Source organism: Tamandua tetradactyla, chromosome 19 (assembly GCF_023851605.1).
Source record: "Tamandua tetradactyla isolate mTamTet1 chromosome 19, mTamTet1.pri, whole genome shotgun sequence".
In the NCBI taxonomy this organism is placed as follows: Eukaryota; Metazoa; Chordata; class Mammalia; order Pilosa; family Myrmecophagidae; genus Tamandua; species Tamandua tetradactyla.
In genome coordinates this window covers 11,636,069-11,657,223 of record NC_135345.1, presented here as the reverse complement: position 1 = coordinate 11,657,223, position 21,155 = coordinate 11,636,069, and the positions used below count along the sequence as shown (strand labels likewise).

The following is a 21,155-nucleotide window of genomic DNA, read 5'->3' as shown; positions in this document are numbered from 1 at the left end:
TTTTTAAATAACTAAGTAATGTTTTCCTAATATTTTAGCATTTAACTTTACAATTTTAGATATACTTGTAGCCTTTTAATTTGATTTATCATTTTATATTATATAATTTTGAGTCTCGGTTGTAAGGGGTAAGGAAATGAGTCCTTCTATACTGTGACCCATGCTCTCTTTCCTTTTCCTCCTTCCTTTACTGTTTTTCATTTCTATATTTCTGGGTTTATAACAGTCATATTATCTTCTTTAAATATTCTTTCTCACACTTGTCTCAACCTCAGACATATATAGATTCAAAATCCATCACAAGTCTCTTTCTCAAAGATTTTTTTTTAATCGTTTTTAAGTTTGCTAAAGTTTGCCCTCTAGATCTTTGACTACTCTCTTAATTTTGAATACTACCTACAATTCACCAAAAAACCTTTTGGGTCTCATTGCTTTCACTGCTACCTCCTTGAGTTAAGTCACCATCTGCTTTATCCTGTATTACTTAAATGTCCTCTTAAATAGTCTATGTCTGCCTTTAGTGTTTTCTCAGCAAAGAAAACAGAGCAAGGGAAATAAAACATATAAATATTTAAGAGATTATGTAGCTCATTTTCTCAAAACACTCCAATAACTTCCCATCTCAGTGGGGTCAAAGCCCAATTCCTTAAAATAACAAACACAAATGTACTTCTCTGCTACTAACCTTCTTGGTCTCATCTCTTTCTCCTCCTTGCCTTCTCCTCACTCTTCCAACTCTGCCGATCCCTTCTTCTATGAACACTCCAGGCGAAGTTCTGCTGCAGGGCCTTGGTACTAGCTATTCCATTGGCTTGGGATGGTCTTTCCCTGGATATCTTCAAGCCTGGTTACTTTTCTCATTCACACTTTTACTCAAATGTTACCTCTCACTAAGACCTTACCTGGTCATCCTATCTAAAATCGCAGGGCTTTCAACAATCTGTACCACTTTCTATAATTCTTTTTCTTCCTAGCATTTATCTTTTATTGCCTCCTCATATACTATGTATTTTATTTCTCACATTCATTGCTCTCTTTTATCCTTCCATTAGAATGGAAGCTCCATGAGTGCAGGAATTTATGTCTGTTTGATATTATCCTTGTTCTCCTTTGAAACCCCTGCATTTAGGGTGCTTGGTAATCATGGGTGATTGATGAATATTTACAGAACACATGAATGAATGTTGACTTTATAGTTAGAACACAATTGGTTGTGTTTAAAATTCTCATTACCCCAAGGCTGTTGTACTCACATGTTTCCCTGTGTTCTAACACTGAATTTTGCTGGGCATTATTTTGAATCCAGTCTTACTTTTCTCTTGTATAGATGATGTAATCTTTTTGTTTAGATGCCCAAAGTGTTCTTTCTGTATCTTATAAGACCATGAACTTTAACTGTTCATTATTCTTTTTCCAAATGCTTGGGTCATAGCATACCCTTTTAGCATATATAATTCCGTTTACTTTATATATAAAAATACTTTTGAACCCATATCTTTAAAAGTATTAAATTATTTTTGGCTCTCTCTGTATGTATGTATGTATGTATTGTGTGTATGTGGGTGTATGTGTGTGTGTATATATAACCTCAAGTCTTAACCTTCCCTATATTACATCCTTGTAAAATTCTGTTAATTTTCCTTTTCTTTTTCTTTTTATTTTACTCCAATCTTTCAGGGTTTTACTGTGTTTGAGCAGCTTCTGTTTTACTTAGTGCTGCTTCCAAGCTAACTTGATTTTAGATGATGGTCTTTTTCCTTTCCACTTGTTTATCTAGTGCAGCCAGCTCATGTTTCATCTCTTTAGATTAATCTGACATATCTTAGTGTACTAGTTTATCTTTTAAAAAGAAGATATTTTAGATTATTTTTTTATTTGTAGCTCTATGTTTGCTCATATTTTATATGTATTTTGCTGCAATATTTTCTCTGGTGCGGTTTAGGCATCTTTCACAATGTTCTCTTCCTTCTCTTCTTGGTTCGTCTCATTTCTTCATATAGATCCTTCACTGCTTCCTTTCTGATTTTTCATCTATAATTGAGGTGGGCTCTTATAGGACCTGCTACCTTTAGGAAAAGGCAGAACTGAGCTCTGTACCCACAAAAGCTGTGTTGTATAACAAACGTGGGTCTTAGTCCAGTAGGGTTGTGTGACTGTGTGAGTTGTTTGAGCCTTGCCACTTCCCAAACAGCAGAGATCGCAGCACACAGGTTGTTCCCAGGTTGCCCCCAGAAGCAGCTTCAAGGTTTTGGAAGTCACCGCTTCAAGCATAGCTCCGTTTCGTGGGGTGGGTAGAATGTTCCCCTGGCTGGGGTGGTACCCTGTTCTAGTTGTTCACACAAAAGAATGCTGGGTTTACCCGCTAAGTAATGCACTTCTTTGTTTTTTTCTCTGTTATTTGTTTTGTGCTCTAGCCAACACACATATCTTTGTTGACAAGTATCTTTGACTTTCACTGCGTCTGGCAGAGTTTTCTCATCTATTGTCATTCAAGATTATAGATTTCTTTATATTTTAAAGAAGGATTTAAATCTTGAGAAGTATCATTTTATCTCACCACCTCCCAGATCTTTTCTCACACAGAGATGTTTAGAGTAAGAAGAAAAGAAATCCATCGATGGAAACTTTAAAAAGCAGCAATATTTAACAGTGGGGAGGGAGGTAGGAAAGTCTTTTCGGCCAAGGGATGAATAAGAAACTACAGAGGGTGAAAGAGAAATAGGGCTCAGGATTTCTACAAGATTTGTAACAGAGATGACAGGGTGAACAGTTGTGACACCTGCTGAGATATAAAATTGAACAGAAGGAAATTTAGGGGAGGAGACAATGAGCTCTGATTTGTACATGTTTGCACTGAGTTACGCTATTAATTGGCAAAGGGAAAAATGTTTCAGCCCAAGCTTCCATGACTTATTCCACCTCTTTCTGTCGCCCACTCAATTTTTGTCCGCCTAGGTTCTAGGAGCCGTGTTAATCTGCATAAATAGTGCCACTCTGTTATTCTGTTTCTGGTCTCCAACTCCAGCTGTTCTTGCCTACAGTGAGAACAGCAGAATGCTCTTTCTTTCCTTTCTTCTGCTTGCATGCTCCAAAGTAAATGTTAATTAATAAAACTGTTCAGTTTTCCAAACAGCTGAGAGGCATAAAAATGTGGATCCTTGGAACAACAGACTCTCTTGTTTTCTAGCCAATGATCTGCAAACTTTAGGGGCAATTGTAGGTGCTGGATGAAGTAAATGGATGCAATTTGTGGCAAAACATGTCAAAACTGAACAACCATGAAGAGTAGCTTCACAGAGCAAATAGCACTGAGCAACAGCTAAAACCAGTCATTGAAGGCAGTATCTTTTCACATAAAAGTAATATTAATTTGACTAAATGTTCCAAAACCTGGTTATATAAGCATAACTCAAATACCCTGAATGGCAAAGAAGAGAAATGTGAGAGATAAAGCTGTTCACAGCTAAATATATTAAAACCAGAAAGCGTGGAGAACATTCCCTTGTTTACTCTGGATTTTATAGCCTTTTTTCTCAGAGAAAGAACACCTGCATTTTCTTAACATTCCTTTAGGAACCTGTCTTCACTTTCTTGCATTAGGCGGTATATGTGTGTGGATACTTACGTTTGAGCATGTTCAGGTTTAACTGTGTGAATTCATACATTTGAGTATGAGAAACTGTGTCTATGTAGCCACACAAATATGTCCTTGTGAATGCTGAGTGTGAATTTATAGTGTATGAAACTGTAGTCAACTAGAAGAGTATGCCTGCATCTGTCTATCTCCTCAGGGGAATGGTTAATTCTGTGTGTGTTTTGCAAATGTGTGCATGAGTATTTGTGTGTCTGCAATTGTGAAGGAGAGAGTACATGAGTATATGAATATAACAAAATGCTTAAGGGTATGTGTAGAAATAAGCACTGATATGTGCATGTGTGTGTGAGTGTGGGCACCTCTATGTACAAGCTCCTTGATTTGTGTGTATGCCTGCATGTGCAAGCCTAAGTATATGTTCCTATTTCTGAGAATATGTATGTGTGTGCATGCATGTAAATGTATGCATGTATATGCATAACTCTGGGCGGAGGTAAGATGTCTGTCAACAATATCAAAGAATGATAAAGTATTACTGGCAGGCCTGTTTCTCTAGTGCCATGCTTCACTGTCAGTATGGAAACTGTTTCCAGAAATGGCTGCCTATTTGCCTATTTGTCATACTCTTAATTGATGTCAATGTTGTGCCTTATTGGGTGTGGCACTCATGTGTTAAAAGGGAAATTTCCAAACAAGTCCAGGCCCTTGTAAACTGGTCCTGATTTTACCAGATGATTGAAAACAGATATTTTTAGAAAAAAAAAAAAGAGATTGAATTTGTGGTGGTACTTCATCTAGAAGCCCAGTTTGACATATCTGTGTATGAGATGCTAGATTAGTGGGGGTGAGAACAAGATGAGAGTAGGGGCAGGCAAATGTCTCCAGCTGAGACAGCTTCTTATTGCAAAGGAGGGTAAAAGTCTAGAACTGGGTGTGAGATTATCCATAAGACATGTCTCAGCTTACATTTTAGGAAACTAAGGCCCAGAGAAAGAACGCTGCTTTCCTGATATACTTCAGATTACAGCCTAATGTGAGAAATGATTCTAAAATTTGGTTTTTTATTTCTTCTAATAATCTTTTATTCTCCTTGTCTTGCCATTATTTTTTTTTAAAAAAATAAATGTTTATATAAATAAGGAGGCAGCTGGGCAATTATTGGTAGGAAAAGACCAGAAAGGAGGTTATGAGGCAATTCTCATTGCTGATTGTTTCCTTTCCTAAATTCTGCTCAAATCCTTTTCTCTAAAATCCACCCCCCCACACACACACACATACTCACATTCTCTTTTCTTCTCTCTGAATCAATAATTTGAAATATTGGTGCAGCACATAGAGTACCTATTACAAGAAGATACTTTTAATTTCCTTCTTACACCTTTATACACATTTTAGCAGAACATCATTTTTCTCAATCGATACTATAAATAAATAAATTTAATAAACTGCAGTCTATGTGTATATTCATGCAATTTACAATGAGTAAAAATGAAAATTTATAATATACATGATAGTTAAGGTAAACCATCTTTTATATGGGGCTTTGTAGTGTACAAAATTATTTGTTTGATATACACCAATTACTAATTCACTGTACAGATAAAGGCACAGGCTTAGGGCCAGTGTTACAAATAAAATGAATAATTTAGATTTATTTTAAGCATGTATGCAAAGTGTTTCCACAAATAACCAAATCTGCATTTGACAAATTAAAATTACCAGTGCCTTTATAAGGAGCGAAAATGTTTATCCTATAAGTAAAGGTATGACTTTGAATATGAGCTATCTCACTCTCTATAATCCCAGTGTTACTGGGATACTTATATTTCTAAGATGAAGTCAAAACACACTCCTTATTCCGATGACATTAAAGTTCCATATCAGTTTCAGTTTGATTAGAAAATGCCTTAAAACATTTAGGATCTCTTTTGGGAACTGTGTGCTCTTCTACTCTCTGTATTCTTTCCTTGGTCTATGGACTTTTGGGGATTTCTCTGTTCTTTCTTGATGCCCCATGGGCCTGTACACACCATTAGGCTCATGCCTAAGAGTTTTGCCAAAGAATTCCATGCCTAAAGAGGCCATCTGTATGCTCTGAAAGGGGTATTTCTTCTCCCTCTGTCTTGGACACCGTAAGAGCTCTACAACTCATGGTCAGAAAAAGGCACTAGAATAAAGAGCCAAGAAATTTGGATCTGTGCCTAAATGGGCTTTTACAACTTTTCTTCCAGTGTTGAGAAACCAGTGGTTCTAAACTGTTCCTTCATATTTGAGCCATTCTAGGAGATTTTTTCATGAATTCCTGATGCCCAGGATTACCGCACGCATTCTGATATAGTTGGTCATGGGTGTGTTGAGCTCTTCAGCTGAAAGAATGTCTTAATCTCCTTATTGTTAAAACAAATACAATAGGTTGGCTTAACAACAGGAATGTATTAGCTTATGGTTTCAGAGACTGAAATGCTTTCTTTCTCCTGGGGGGAAGATTGGCTGGCCAGCAATCTTCACAGTTCCTTGGTTTTTCCATCACGTGGTCATGCATATGGTGGTGTCTTCTTTCTCCTCTGGGTGCCATTGTTTCCAGCTTTTGTCTGCTCCTTGTGGTTTCTCTCCCCATGTCTTTTCTTATAAGGACTTGAGCCATAGTGTATTGAGACACACGCTCATTCAGTTTGGGCATAACTTAACTAATAACAGCTTCATGTATTTGCAGTTGGCTTCACATCCAGAGGACCAGGGTTGGGGTTTGAAGATGTCTTTTGTGGGGGCATGATTCAATCCCCAGCAAACAAATGAGAAAAAGAATGGAGGCTCATATCTGGATAATCCAAGGCCAAATTGACAGTAGAATAAAAAAAGACTGGGGCCCAAAGCTTTATTATAATACAACCTACACATTTGCCTATTTGCCTGATGTGATACCATCTCCGCCTCCCCATCTTACTTTGTGACTTGCAATACTAAAAGTTAGTTTCGGGATTCAAAGATTCAAGAAACTAGATATTTATGTATCCTTCAAAGACAAACTTGACATCAAACAATTTCAGATGATCTAGATTTAAAAGAGATATTCTTATCATCTCCCAGCATACTCACCAGTATCAAACTTTTACAAGTATTTGTGAGGTGACTTCTACATTTCTCCCTGCTTTCTCTTATCATCACATAGCAGGATTGAAGCAGTTGGGAAAAAGAACTTCTGCTCCTCTGTGGCTCAGCCTTGCCTTGACTCTTAGGGATCTTTCTGCTTAGAGAACAGGGAACTGTTTTTTGCCTCTGATTGCATTACAAACATGGTGGTGTCAGGGTCCAGTAATGTCTTTAGAAACAGGTATAGGGGCCTATCCCTTTCTAACCCCAGCTTTGAGGGAACATATTTCCTTGCTGCAGCTGACCAGACTACTGTCTGCTCGTGAATCTCTGCCTAGGGTAGAGAATCTCAGTGATATAAATCCTGACACTGAAAGTTTTATTCATGGAGCAGCTGCATCAGCATCAGCTATGAACTTGTGAGAAATGAAGATGCCTGGATCCCACTGCAAACCCACGAGATCAGAAGCGGCATTTTCATAAGTCTACAGGAGATGTGCATGCACCCTCATGTTTCTGAGGGACAGTGTTTTAGGTGAGTGCTGTACCTTCATCCTGGCTGTATTTTAAAATCATGTAAAGAGCTTTAAAATATCAATTGATGTCCAGGCCCTATCCAAGAACAATTAAATTAGAATCTGAAGAGCAGGAACTGAGCATTGCCATTTAAAAGAAAAAAAAATCAGGAGTCTCAGTTTTCTAGGGCTGCTGTAATAATGTACATCATGCTTGATGACTTAAAAAAGCAGGCATTTATTCTTTCACAATTAAGGAGGGCAGAAGTACCACAACCAGCACCGCTCTGTGTCAGGACTGAAGGGAGGTGATGGGGAATTAAGAAAGAAAGACAAGAGACAAAGATAGTTGAAGCTGAGGCCAGGTGGGACTCTGAGCTCTAATGGAGACTCAAAGACCCCAAGAGGTTCAGCACTGTTTATTTTATAGGCCTGCAAGGTGAAGAAAGTAACAAAAATGTAACCAAAGAACAGGGAAGGAGGAAGCACAGGCTGAACCAACCATCTGCTTCCCTGTGCCTGGATGAGTCAATAATTACACATGTTTCCCAAGGCCTCCTTCTGCCCCAGACTCAAGCAGCTTTGCAACACTTTAGTCTTTTCAGGACATCAGGTGTCTTTTCCCACAGAGACAGCTTTGCTGTATCTCTGCAGCCAGCAAGCAACCTCTGTCTTATGGGCACCCGACACAAAAGTCCAAAATCAAAGTGCAGCCATATTGGATCTTTCTGAAGGTCTCAGGGAGAACTCATTGCATGCATGTCTCTCTTAGGTTCTTGGGATTGCCAGCCATCCCTGGTGTTGCTTGGATTGCAGCTGCATAGCTCCAACCTCTGCCCTCATTGTCACAGGCTTTATTCCTTATATGTCTCTGTTTTATCTCTTCTTACAAGAATACCAGTCACTGGATTTAGGGCCCACGCTCATCCAGAAAAACCTCATAATGATTATATCTACAAGGATCTTATTTTAAAATTAGGTGGCATTCATAGGTCCCAGGGTTAGGACTTGAACATGTGTTTTAAGAGCACACAAATTAGCCCACAACAGCATTTTCAAGAAATATTATATTAAAATATAGAATCAAAGTGCTTTAAAATCTATTTTGGACACAAATCTATATCACAAGCTCAAATTCATACATGTTAACAATAAAATTGGTATTGAGATTCCCATTCAAATAATTCTACCATCAATATTTTAAATGGTTACATACACTTGGTGATTAAGAAAACAAATAAAAGATATTTTCCACTGACCCCTTTTAAATGTTAGAAAACTATCAGATCTCCATGTGTTGATGAACAAATATGGCAAGTTTGGACTCAAAGGGTGGAGGTACAGTGGATGGAAATATTCTCTAGCATGTTCCTTAGGATAATTACAAGTATAAATGAGAATAAGCTAAACTGTAGTTGCCTCTTCCATTATTACTTCTCCAACTATTCTGGGATCCTCTTCCTAATCTTTTGGGATCTTCTGGGATACAGTAGGCACCCACAAGCTCCTTCCTTTTAACTCTCAGCATTGTGTCAGAAAGGAGTCATTTGAATGTTAATATATTTCTAGTATTTCTCTGTGAAGGGATGAAGGGAGACATATTTGTAAATATGTATTTTGAAATTGTAATTTTTTCAGTTTGAATACAGTGTTGATAGAGGTGGAGTTACCAGTGACAAGAGGGGGTTGCCTTGTAAGACAGCTACCTATTCTTCCCACTTAACAGAGAATTCCTGATAGCTAAATAAATAGAAAATACTCAGTATAATCCTTTACCTAAAAGTGCTTGGTATAGTTTTCATTAGCTAGAAAAAAATATGTATACAATACAATATAATATAATACAATACAATATATATTTATGATCAGTTCACTCAAGCAGCCTTGAAATTATTTTAAGCATAAAAAGCCCTTGTTGAAATAGTTTGTTGTTGGTCTTATTTCAGCAACTTACACTCATTCCCAGACCCCTCCCTTGCTCTACTTGTAGGAAAGAAACATCCTATGAACCAATATCAGCACCTTCCACCCTTTTGAAAGACAAAATCAAAAGCCCAAATAGTCAACAACTAAAAGGCTCTACAAGAAAACAGGACACATTGATCAAATAGTTTTTCCTCTTCTATATAATTTTTCTCTTTTGTTTTCTTCTGGTTGTTTTCTTCTGGTTATAAAAGCCCAAACCACCCTTCCCACTCCAAACTGGTTTGGGAAAGTGTTTCCTCCAGTTCCTTGATGATGCATCTTCAATAAAATCACCTTCTCATCAATTAAAGGGACTTGTTTCTCTGTTTGCTGTGCTATCCGGTGGACCTGACAATTCAGAACAGCGTTTTCTGACAGTAAAATTCCCAACCTTGCAACTATGGTCAACATCTGCCCTGCATATATATTTTAAACATTTTTTTTGAATTACCTGCTGAAATTTAGAAATTGAGAGATCATATAAATTTTGGATTTCTGACTACTCATCAAAAAATGGAAAGAACTGGCAAGGTACATTCCTAGTTCAAAGCTGTTGTAGTTAGTAGTTAGAAAATATTAAGCAAGTCACATAACTTTTGAGGACTTCTATTTTCTTCTCTATAAACGAAGGGTAAACATATTTACTTATCTCAAGTGGTTATTAAGAAAATCAAATGGAATACCATATGCAATTCCCCCTGCACATTTCCTAACTTATAGAAGGGACTTAATAAATGGAGTTATTATTATTATTTGGAAATTACTAAGAATATTCATGCACCATGTACAATGATTTTGATGTTATATACCATGATCACATCATTACTTATTGACATAGATTATATTTTAGGGTTGTTGGAGTGTTTTCTCTTATTTGTTTCAGTCTGGGTTATTTGTATGCTTGTTTTGATTTAATTTTGTCATCTTTTATTTGTCAAAGTTTGTCACTAACTTTCAATAATTTTTTTCCATTCAAAATTGAAGAGACTAGATTTGGTTTCTCCTATCAATGTGCTCTTGAACAAAATACTTTCTGTAGTAGTGGGTTAGGGAGAACATTTAGAATTTCCTAGATTCAGAGGATCTATATATTTTCATATCAATGTACATCACTGGTTAAAATTTCCCCTTTGAAATAAGCAGTGTTGGCTAAAAATCTATCTTTCTTTACAATAACTTGCTGTTGTTAACTGGGAACATGTCATGCCTGCTGTTTGCAGTATAGGACACATTCATACGCATGACTAATACTAAAAGTATGTTTAGAAAATGACACTTTAGAAGTAAGAATGTGCTAATGACCATTATGTGTCAGATGCTGAACTGAGCAATAAAGGTACAGAGGCAAAAGAAGGTCTTAGAAAGCTTACTTCATTACTTGCAAATTCTATTCCATCTGTGTTTCTCTGGTGTGGGATCTTGACTTTTCTGCCAAATTAAAATTGAAATAGCAATTTGACATATTCAGCTGGCAAAATTACTTGTAGGAATAAATAATAACCATTGAGTGAAGTCAGCTATGATGTCCAGACTTGTTTATAACTGCCAGTGATTTAATTGAAACACAGCTGCAGGATTAAAAACACAATAATGTTTAGCCTTTTCCAACATTTTCACATCTATTATCCCGCCCAATCCTTAACTCAACTCCCAAGGATCATTAAAGAAGTCTATTAGTTTAACATAGGCTAGGCAATGCTCTGCTAACCAAAAGCCTCCAAAAGTAAGTAGCTCAACAAAATAAGTTAATTTCTTGCCTGCCCAATTTCTTGCTCACTGAATTGGGGGAATCCTCAATCCAGAATCTTCCTCTGTTATAATTTCACTCTCTCAACATGCAGTCTCTATGGGGTCCATGTGAAAGAAAGAAATAGAATAGTATTCTCAAATATGCTATTTGAGTAAGCTGCTTTGTATGAAGAAAGGTAGATTGGTTTCATGGATCAGGTCCTGGATTAGGGTACCAGCTCCCCATTTATAGCCGTGGGTTCTGAGTGCAATTTAAGTAACATTGGGTTTAGCAACATCTGTCTTCATACAATAAGATAATATATTGAAAGCTCCTTGAAAATTATTTAATGCTATGCAAAAATAATTCATTATTATTCAATGACCAAAATATCCTCTATTAAGTAAGGTTGTTGTGAGGGAGTTCGTTGTTGGCTAATCTACGGTCCCCAGTCATTCAATCAAAACACTAACATAGATGTTGCTATGAAGATATTTTATAGATCTGTGTAATGTCTATAATCAGTCAATTTTAAGTAAGAAATGTTATCCTAGATAGCTTGGATCAGGGGGCTAATTCAATCAGTTGAAATTTCTTAACAGCAGAACTGAGGATTCTCTGAAGAAGAAATTTTGCCTGTAGAGTCCAGCTTCACCTTATGCCCGATAATTCCAGACTACACTTCCTGACACCCAGTTTCTTGCAAGCAATCTCTTAATATATATAAATAATTATATATAAATTAATATATATTAATATATATAAATTCTATTATATAATTAATAATAATACACATATTGCACATATGTACTAGAATTACTGGTTCTCTTTCTTTGGTGGGCCCCTGTTGTTTCAGCACATTATTAAGTTCCTTATGACATTTCAATGACATTGTTTTAGGACTCTATGAATTTCAGAAATGTCTCAAAACATACAGAGAAGTTGATTTTTTTTCCTAAAATGTTGAGCAATATGGCTGATGACACAATGATCAACATGTTGAATTTGTACTCTCAAGAAGCTTCTAATATAGCAATGATAAGAAGATGCTTTCCAAAACAACTGCAGGGCAAATAAGGTAGTGGTTAAGTGCCATGAAATGAGAAGAGAAAAAGAAAGTAATATTCTTTAGCTCTTACTGTGTTCAAGGAGTTGAGCTAGGGTAGTTATAAGATTAATCATATTTGCAACACAACCATCTCAATGAACTGTGCAAACAATTTTGAATAGAAGGAATTGAAGATCAGAGAATTCAAGGCATTTTTCCACATTGCACAACTGTTAAGAGGGCAGGAACCAAGACTTGAATTTAGGTTTTTTGACTCCAAACAACATTTTTACTGTGTGTGGTGGAAATTCAGAGGACAGATGAGGATAGAGGAAGGGAGGAAAGTGTGCATTAAATCCTTCTGGGAAATAGATTCTTGTCCACCCAAACTGGTGTTTGTTTTCTCATATCACTTCCTGTATATAGAAGGAGTCTATTCTCTTTGTTTTCCTGAAACTTCCCAGGAGGCTAACACAAGGAGTCTATTTTTCTTTAAAACTTCATGATTATTTTCCATCCATCAATATATTTTTCCTTCAGATTTCTTAGTTGACACATATGGAAGAACCTTAACTAATTTGAAAAGTCAGAATGGAGGTATAGAGTTTTACCTTATTCTTCAGGCTGGATGTGCTCTTAATCCCCAGTTCTTCCACTATCTACCTTTCACCAGCTAATAATATATAGTTCTTAAGTTCTCATCTGGAAAGTGCATGGTTAGGATGGCCAATAAATCACTTGCTAATTTTAATGATCACTGTTATTTGAAGAATTATCTATTATGAATCTATGATGCACCAGGAGGTCTGCTATGCCTTTGTGATGCTAGGGCCAGTGATATTGATAGGAAATTTAAGATATAATAGGGGATATGCTAACATGAATTATACTTGAAATTAGTTTAAATTTGCATAGTCACTTCTTATATCGTCTCACATGTGGTAGGATTCAATGAAAATGTTTCCTCTCCTCTTCCCTCCTCCTTCCCTCTGTCTCTCTTGTGCACTCCTCTGCCAGAGGCACTGTAATGTAAATATTATCTGGCACTTTGGCAGTTGCCCTGAATCCAAAGATGATGTGTATCTCCTGCCCAAAAGGCAGTAGATGAGACCCTTCGCCAAGCCCTTGCTCTCTACAGCACTGTTTCTGCCTTATCATCTCTTGGAGACAGATTCACAAGCCTCAGTAGCTCCACAGGCTGAAAACACTGTTCTTATTTACACTTAGCTGCTCTCCCCACCTGCTTCTCAAAAAAAAAAAAGGTTTTACAGTCAAACAGAAGGAAAACAAAATTTTCATGTTCTATCAATCTCTTTGTCTCCTGATGTGATGAGATTTATAAGGGCAGAAGGCAGCAATATAAGGAACTCTAGATGGGGAGATAGAAGACTGGTTTTTAAGACAAAGAAAATGATTTAAGGACAAGTACTCCAAGAGTGTAAAGTGCCATATACATAGCAGGCATCCTTATTTTTATTGCTTCCTTTTGCCATAATTTGTGCATATACTTAAGAATGCCATTTCATTCCTCATTTTCTGTCCTTATAGAATGATGGGTTTTAGCTAAATGTTATTACCAACCTAATGCCCATCTGAACATGGTTGTTTAAAAATATATTCATTTTGGACAGCATATTGTATTCTATAGGTATACTAGTAGATGAAAGCACCTTATGGGGAATATTTGTGCTAGAAAAGGTATTTTAAAAGGTTTTTATTGTTTTTAATATTATTATTCTTTTTTTGTACCTCCATCTATATGTCAAAATTCACTCTTTTAATTGCCTTTTATCTTAATTATATAGCTTATCCTCTCCAGTCAAATCCCCCCATGGTCCTAATGTGGCTGCCATGCTCCTGGCATCACTTGCAAAGTTGTCTCCATAAGCTGCAAAAGTTGAGAGCACTATCCCCTACCCTCAGTTCATCCTTTCCAATGGTTCTTCATTTTTCAAAAAAGAAAATTTTTCCCAGAAGTGTCCTTAGCAGCCTTTATCTCATGTTTCCATCCAGAATTATATGGCAAGTAATGATTGGCAAGGGAGGGGAACTATCAGGACTCTTCCAACCAGATCAAGATTCATTCCTTAGTTGGGAGAGAAAATCAAACTCCCATGAAGCCAAGCCTTGCTAATACTTAAACATTGGGGCTCAGGTAAAAACAAACAAGAAATGGTGCCAGTTAGGTTAGAGATCCACAATATCAACAGTACTCTGTTATGCCCCCTAGAGTATCTCGCTATTGTCTCCCTGGGTTACTCCATGTCCACTTCTCAAAACAAAATGTCAATAGAGTCACGGCTTTTCTGCTCATATTGTCCAGGCATGGTTTCGAAAGATAATAATTTAGCAGAGAAAATTCACCATTTATATGGTTATAATGCATGATAGATTTGCATGGATGTATATGTAAATTATATATGTATGAACAATCTATAGTTATAAATATAATAAAAATGTACATAAATATTATAGTATTCTTTATGAACAGTAAATAAATGTCCAATATTTTAACAAAATCTTTGGAGAATATTATCATTATAAATTTATTTAATATTGTGTGAGTAGATATGTCACTATGTATGTATAAATATCTATCTTCATTTACTTGTGTATGAGAACACACACACACACATATATAAATTGTGTACATACATGTATATATACAGACACATGCATGTGTAGGTTGTGAAAGACACAAGAAAAGAAAGAATTTCTTTTGTTTCTGTTATATTTCACAAAGATCTGCTTTCAGTTTCTATCTGCTCCTCATTGAAACTTCCAAACTATCCCTTCCGCTAGCAATATAATTAAGCACCTTTTAAGTCTGTATCATTACAATTTATCACCCATTACTCCTTCTTTCTTTATTGCTGCCATCAACTACTTGCCAGTCACTAACCTTTATTCACTGGTATCTTTAGCATCTGGCTTACTGTCTTCCTCTCTACCACTAACTCCTGTTAACAATATCGTTGGCTTTAATCATGACTGACATGATATTATCCAATAAGCTGGACTGTAATTTACTTGATATTCCAACTCCAATGACCTTGTCCCTCCCCACCATTCATTTTCTGGAAGCTACTCCCCAAATCTTATTGTGGATCTTGCATCATCAACGACTGCTTGGCCCATACAATCACTATTTTAAGCATCTTATTTCTTACAATCATCTTTTTCTAAGAAAGAAACCACACTTTATAAACAAGTTCATTTTCTCCTTTCCCAGATAATTATTTTGCATATTTGTCTTCTTCCTAAAATTTCATGGTCACACACAATGGTAATCAATGGTCGTAGCTAATACTACAAGAAGTCAATCAGATATGTATTACTTTATCTTCCCACAATCAAGCTTCTAGTCTCCTTACATTTGTACTCTTATTCTCATCCTTCCCGCTTGTTAAAGTAAATGGATTTTCTTCTTTTTCTAATGCCAAACTTTCTATTCTTCCCTGTTTATTGTTTTGCAAGTAAAATTATCCTTTATCTTCTTCCTAATATTTTATTTCTACATTTTGCTAAATAAAAAACATCATGCCCAGCACTACCCAATTAAAGAGTTCTCTGGCCTTGCCCAGAATTTCAATTGGCCTGAGTTGCTTGTCTGGTGGGGGTTCTCCATATCCTCATTCCTGAACCTGAACCCTTGGGTTTCTTACCTTGTCAAGCTGTGTTTATTGCAATTGTCCATTCACTATTATTTCTCTAAGTGTGGAAGCACCTAGTAATACCCCAATATTGCGATTACCCAGTGAATTCACCAAGATTCTGCCATACTCTCCGTAGGACCATTGCATAGTAGCCATTCAAATTCATTATGAAAATCAGGGTCCAATACCCTGCACCAAAAGTTACCATAGAAACTCTTTTCTTTGACCTAGAAGCCCCAAATTACCAAGAGACAATTGCAATTTTATGTTTTTTCTTTTGATTTTTGTTTTCTGTTTTTTTTTTTTTTTGGTGGTGGTGGGGCAATTGCATTTTTTTTGGTTTATATACCATTTCCCCAACCATTTTGTGTAAGGTTCTCTAGTCTAGCAGGACCTAAAGGTGAGGGATACGAATACCATTCACTTGACCACTTGGTCTACTGACCCATGCATTCTTTATAATAAGGACAGACACCACAAATCAGCCAGTTTTTTTTCTTAATGCTTATACCATATTCTGCAGGAAAGCACCCCAAGAAGAACTGTTCTGAAGTCAACACCCTAGTTGAGCTTTTACTAGGACACTGCATTATTTTCTTAGACCAGTTGCTTTCAAATGATGGAACTAGGTTAGGGTCAATGGATCTCAGGGTAATGAATCTATTACCTCAAATATGTTCTTGAGGGAATGGGTCTGGGACAGGGAGGTATTGGATAGGAAAGATAAAGCAATATCTGGACTATTTATTTATCCAAGTAAGGAATCCAACCCTACCAAAGTGGAGGGAAAATGATGAAATCAACATGCATAGTTGTTTCTTCTTATGAGATATTAGCAGTCTCTGCATTGACAGATTGGGCATTCAGCAGTGACAACAGCCAGGCCAGCCTTGGTCAGAGGAAGCACACAATGTTAGACCCATATAGTGCCTCCATCTCTGACATTGCAGTTACTCCTTTTATAGGTTTAATTCTCAACCTGAGGATAATGGTTGTATAAAATCTACTGGGCAAGTCATTCTGTGCATCTGATTGATAAATGGCTTCTCTCTAGTGGGTATTAATAGGAAAATCAAAGATATGAACACTTTGTGCCCACTCCCTTGTATCAATGTCTATACTTCTTCTCCAGACTACTTTGTCTCTGATGTTCCAAATTTTCTTCCTCCAGATCCCTGATCAAGTTAAAAATCTTTTGACCACAGACCAGGTGTCTAGGTATAGACTTACCTTGGGCCATTTCTTCCTCCTTATACAATGGGCAGTCAGGTACACTGCTCTTACACCACTTATACACTTGCCTCATTATCCTTGTCCTTGAAGCTAGTCTAGGCAGGGATGGGAGTAGCAGAAATCCATTTTTGGCTTGAGTCAAATCCATGCATCAGCCCTGAGATTTCCTTGCTCTTTCAACTCATTTTAGGGACCTTCCATGAGTTCATATTCTAGTTGAAAGGTAGGTAGTTGTATAGCACAAGTGAGCAACATAAGAGTCAGGGGTATCTGCTCAAGCTCAAATAAACCATTCCCATCATGTGAAGGATTGTTGCTTTGCCCAGTTTCTTGATGTGGCCTACTTGACATTACCAGGCTTATGATGGACAGTTGTGACTATATAGTCACTTATGGCTCCATGGAGAGGCTCACAGTCTCTACCAGAACTTATCATGCCAGTGGCTGCTTTTAAATTGTTGAATATTTTATTTTTAGAGTCTGTGTTGAGACTCTGTGCTTGAAGCTTGTGAGACACTATACACAGCATATTTTATTCCAACATCATTTCTGTAGCATGAGGGGATCTTCTTGTCATTTCATCTTAGCTATAGGGCAGTTCTCATGGAACTTTGGACCAGCTGAAGAGGCTATCATGCTCTGAATTTCACCCATGCCTGGCAGTCTACTCAGTTGCCCTTACATGGTCAGAGCAGTAGCCTCCAGTGTGATGTATGCTGCCCCCAAATCCAGTATGCTCTAAGCACTGTTCTTATTTCACAGGGAGTAAAATGAAATACTTTGTCCTTTACTTTAGAAGGATATCCTAGAACATCTCAGATGACTGCCTCCCTAGAACTTTCACCTGAATCTTGGTATCTTTTTCTCCTACCTTCTGGAACACATATATAACATATCACTTACTGTTCACCCAACCAGTGTGGGAGTCTGTGGAATGTCAAGATGTTCAAGACTCTGCAGATTATGATGTGACAAAGAGCAGAAAAGTTAACATAACCCAGGGTCAAATTGGTACATTGAGTGTACCCTGCAGTTGTTTTCATTTGGAAGCAAAGTACTTTTGGTTTTCTTTATCAGTAGGGATTGAAAAACTGCACTCATAAGATCAATAGCTGTGTATAAAGTGCCAGAAGCTGTGTTTCATGTATTCCAGAAAGATACCACAAACAGTGTAGCAGCTGAGATTGGGAATACCATCATCTGCTGTGATCCATCTGCCAGGGACAAAAGAGATAAATTAGATGCATATATATGAGGGAATCACAATTCCTCCATCCTTAAAGTCTTTGAGGGTAGCAGCAGTCTTTGAAAATTTAGCCAGTGTATGGCATTATCCTAGTTTCCTATATTGTCCAGGGATGGTGGCCAGTTTAAAGGACTTATAGTTGGCCATCCATGACTTTTCTCCCATGTGTTATGGGAAAAAATGTAAGGATTGTACCAGGTGCTAATTATATACATCTGAGATATGTACTAGGGGCTAGGAAATGAGTCACAGTATTGGCATGCAGAACCTTTAAACCCAAACTGAGAAAAAATTGAAAGAGTGCTGAATTTATGACAACCCCATATGACCACTCTCTAACAAAATGGCCTTCATGAGTCTGGGAACCTCTGGTGCTCATCAATCCAGACCATGTGTCCACCAACCCTTAAATGTCTGAATATTTCTCTATCTCCAGAATACAGTTACATTGCAAAATTGTGATAGGTATCTTTGGGAGGGAGTTGGTGGACCGAGGCATTATCTATTTCATGTACATGGAGCAAAATTGAAGGGTCATTCTTCAAGAGAAACGATCTTCCTTTTTACTCACTGAGTTTTAAATATGAAACTAACTTAGCTCTGGCAACTGGAAGGGGACTGTCCTTTTCCATTGCACTTGAGGCCAACTTTTTCTTCTTTAGCTCTTCATTGTTTTTGTCTGTTTGTAAAATGTAAACAACACTCTAGTAAGTTGCACCTGTTTATTGCCCCTAGAAAATGAATCTTGAAGAACAATTTGGACTTATCCATACAATGTGGGAGAACTGGGAAGAGGAAGCAGCATGGACAAAGATTTGGAATTAAATGGATAGATGGTGAGTTCTATGATCTTAAAAGAGTCAGATATGCTGGATATTGGTATATGATAAGGTCTGAAAATGTAAACAGATAATAGGCATGGCACTGTAAACAGGAAACACAAGTAGAATGAAAGTCAATGAGGCTCTAACTTATAGCTTGGTAGAAAGAGTGTCAACAGCAAATGGGAGCTGGTCCTATGAATTGTGACTCAGTCTGCGTACATTTGGCTCCAAATGCATTGCTAAGAGCTAAGGAAGCCATTCTGAGACAGAGTGGAACTGAATGTCCTGATAGATCTGAGTAAGTGCTCCATGAAAATAGCTTTCCCTGGTTGGATGAATTTGAGATGAACCAGATTAAACAAAATCAAACAGTTCAGTTAACTTCATTAATATGCAAATGTTCTTGTGACTTTCAAAAGGGTTGTTGTAAGCAGCATCCCTTAAAACTTACTTCATATATTTTTTTGTTTGCTTGTTTTTTGTTTTGTTTTTGTTTTTGTTTTTGTTTCTTTGCATGGGCAGGCACTGGGAATCAAACCTGGGTCTCTGGCTTGGCAGTTGAGAACTCTGCCTGCCACTGTAACCCACTCATAGCTTTTTGTCTTTGTATTTTAATTGGAGCAAGCATTAAGATATCTTATGACACTCATGTTCTGAAGAGTCATTCGGGAAGTTCTGGTACCGTGAAAGAGTTGGTTGGATTGTCTCCGAGTCACAGGGTCTGAGGGCGCTGGGTATACCCAGAAGTCCAGTGAACAGGCTAGTCCAGGTAAACCCAAATCACTTTTCATACACCTCCATTCCGTATAATTGTGTGACTAAGTTATCTCTCTTCTGGAAAAGTTCCTGCTTTATTGATGTCTCAACTATCAGTCTAAGCAATAGCACATGGCTTATTATGACACATACTTAATCCATTTTTTTTCAATCATTCTTTGTTGCTTTCTAGATGTGAATCCTGTCTGTTTCGCTAAATGGCAAAAGATTTATCTTTTCAAAAGCTTGGGCATTGTCTTCACTGAGCAGATGCAAAGACTTGCATATGAACTCCACTTACAAAGTGAATTTTCAACTGAATATGTTATCAGCTTCCAGTTAAAATGACTATCTTTGTCAGCAGCACCTGGATAAATGGTTCCAGCTGCATTGTTCATTTTCTCTGTCATCTTTAACTTGTAATTTTCTGAAATCTGTTTTTGTACTGGGAACACTTAGATAGCCTTAGTGAAACTCAAGCCCAGCTGGGGTGAGTTTTTTAAAACATAAGTGGTTTGTTTAAAGATATAACTATTGATAGGGCGGTGACTCAAATCTCACAGCTCTATCTCCTGTGTGGGTCAGTTACAGTCTTATATCCTCACTATTTGACTCAGTTAAGAATCAAATTTGGAAGGTCCTTAAAGCAAGCAGACATCCTGGAAGGGAATCCCATTGACAACATTAAGATGACAGCAAGGGTACTTTCCAGATAAACTCTTTCTTTTTTTTTCTATTTCCCAGCCTGGTTGCATATTCTTGTCTTTTGATACATACAATGCTATACCTCTGTGTTTCATTGCATACGTACATGGACCGTGAAGTCTGGCTACCCTGAGCCCACTTTTTGCTCTTCTATTTACTGACTGAGAGATGTCATCAGGGCACTTGACCTCTCTGAAAGAAACATAGGTTTCCTTTTCTCACAAAAAAATGGAAAGGACAGTAGTGTAACCTCTCAAGGTGTGTATCCAGTGAGACAACACATATCATCTTGGAAAAGTACAGCATAAACTTAGAAGAAAACACAATAAAAGCCGAGCATTTTGTTATCTACATTTTCATTGAGACAATTTATATTATGGAGATATTCCTTTAACTAATAAAACATTTTATGCCTGAACTGATTATTTATTTATAAAACTAAACAAAGCAGTAAAACCCAAGTGCCCAACATTAAAAGGAGTATACATGATATGATGATATGCAGGTATCAAATTTATGCTTACTTATGCTTATAATTACTTTGAAATAGCATGAAATGCAGTTTTGCTTCAAAGTTAAGTACACAGAACAGAAGAAAACATTTAATGTGCAGTATGAAATTAAGTGCAGGCAAAATCTGCACACACAAAAAACAACAGGTATGAGGTGATGGAATGGTTAGGGTAGAGGTATATGGCCTGAAGGCTTTGTTGGCAGCACTGACCTTGGACAGAACTAGAGTGGCTTTTCCCTGGGCAAGTGCCTATCAGCATGATGTTGAAGCACATGGAGA

The 21,155-nt window shown here is 37.1% G+C and overlaps 1 long non-coding RNA gene across 2 annotated transcripts; it reads right to left on the bottom strand.

Moving 5' to 3' along the window:
* Positions 1–10,535: 10,535 nt before the first annotated feature.
* On the bottom strand, positions 10,536–17,789 carry LOC143663033 (uncharacterized). Of its 2 annotated transcripts, XR_013165716.1 has the most exons (4): positions 17,735–17,784; positions 16,374–16,487; positions 10,923–11,009; positions 10,536–10,733 (listed from the first exon to the last, which is right to left on the bottom strand). It is a non-coding gene; the product is annotated as an uncharacterized LOC143663033 (long non-coding RNA). The 2 variants fall into 2 exon arrangements; XR_013165717.1 differs by lacking the exon at positions 16,374–16,487 and having other exon boundaries at positions 17,735–17,789.
* Between the last annotated feature and the right edge of the window lie 3,366 nt (positions 17,790–21,155).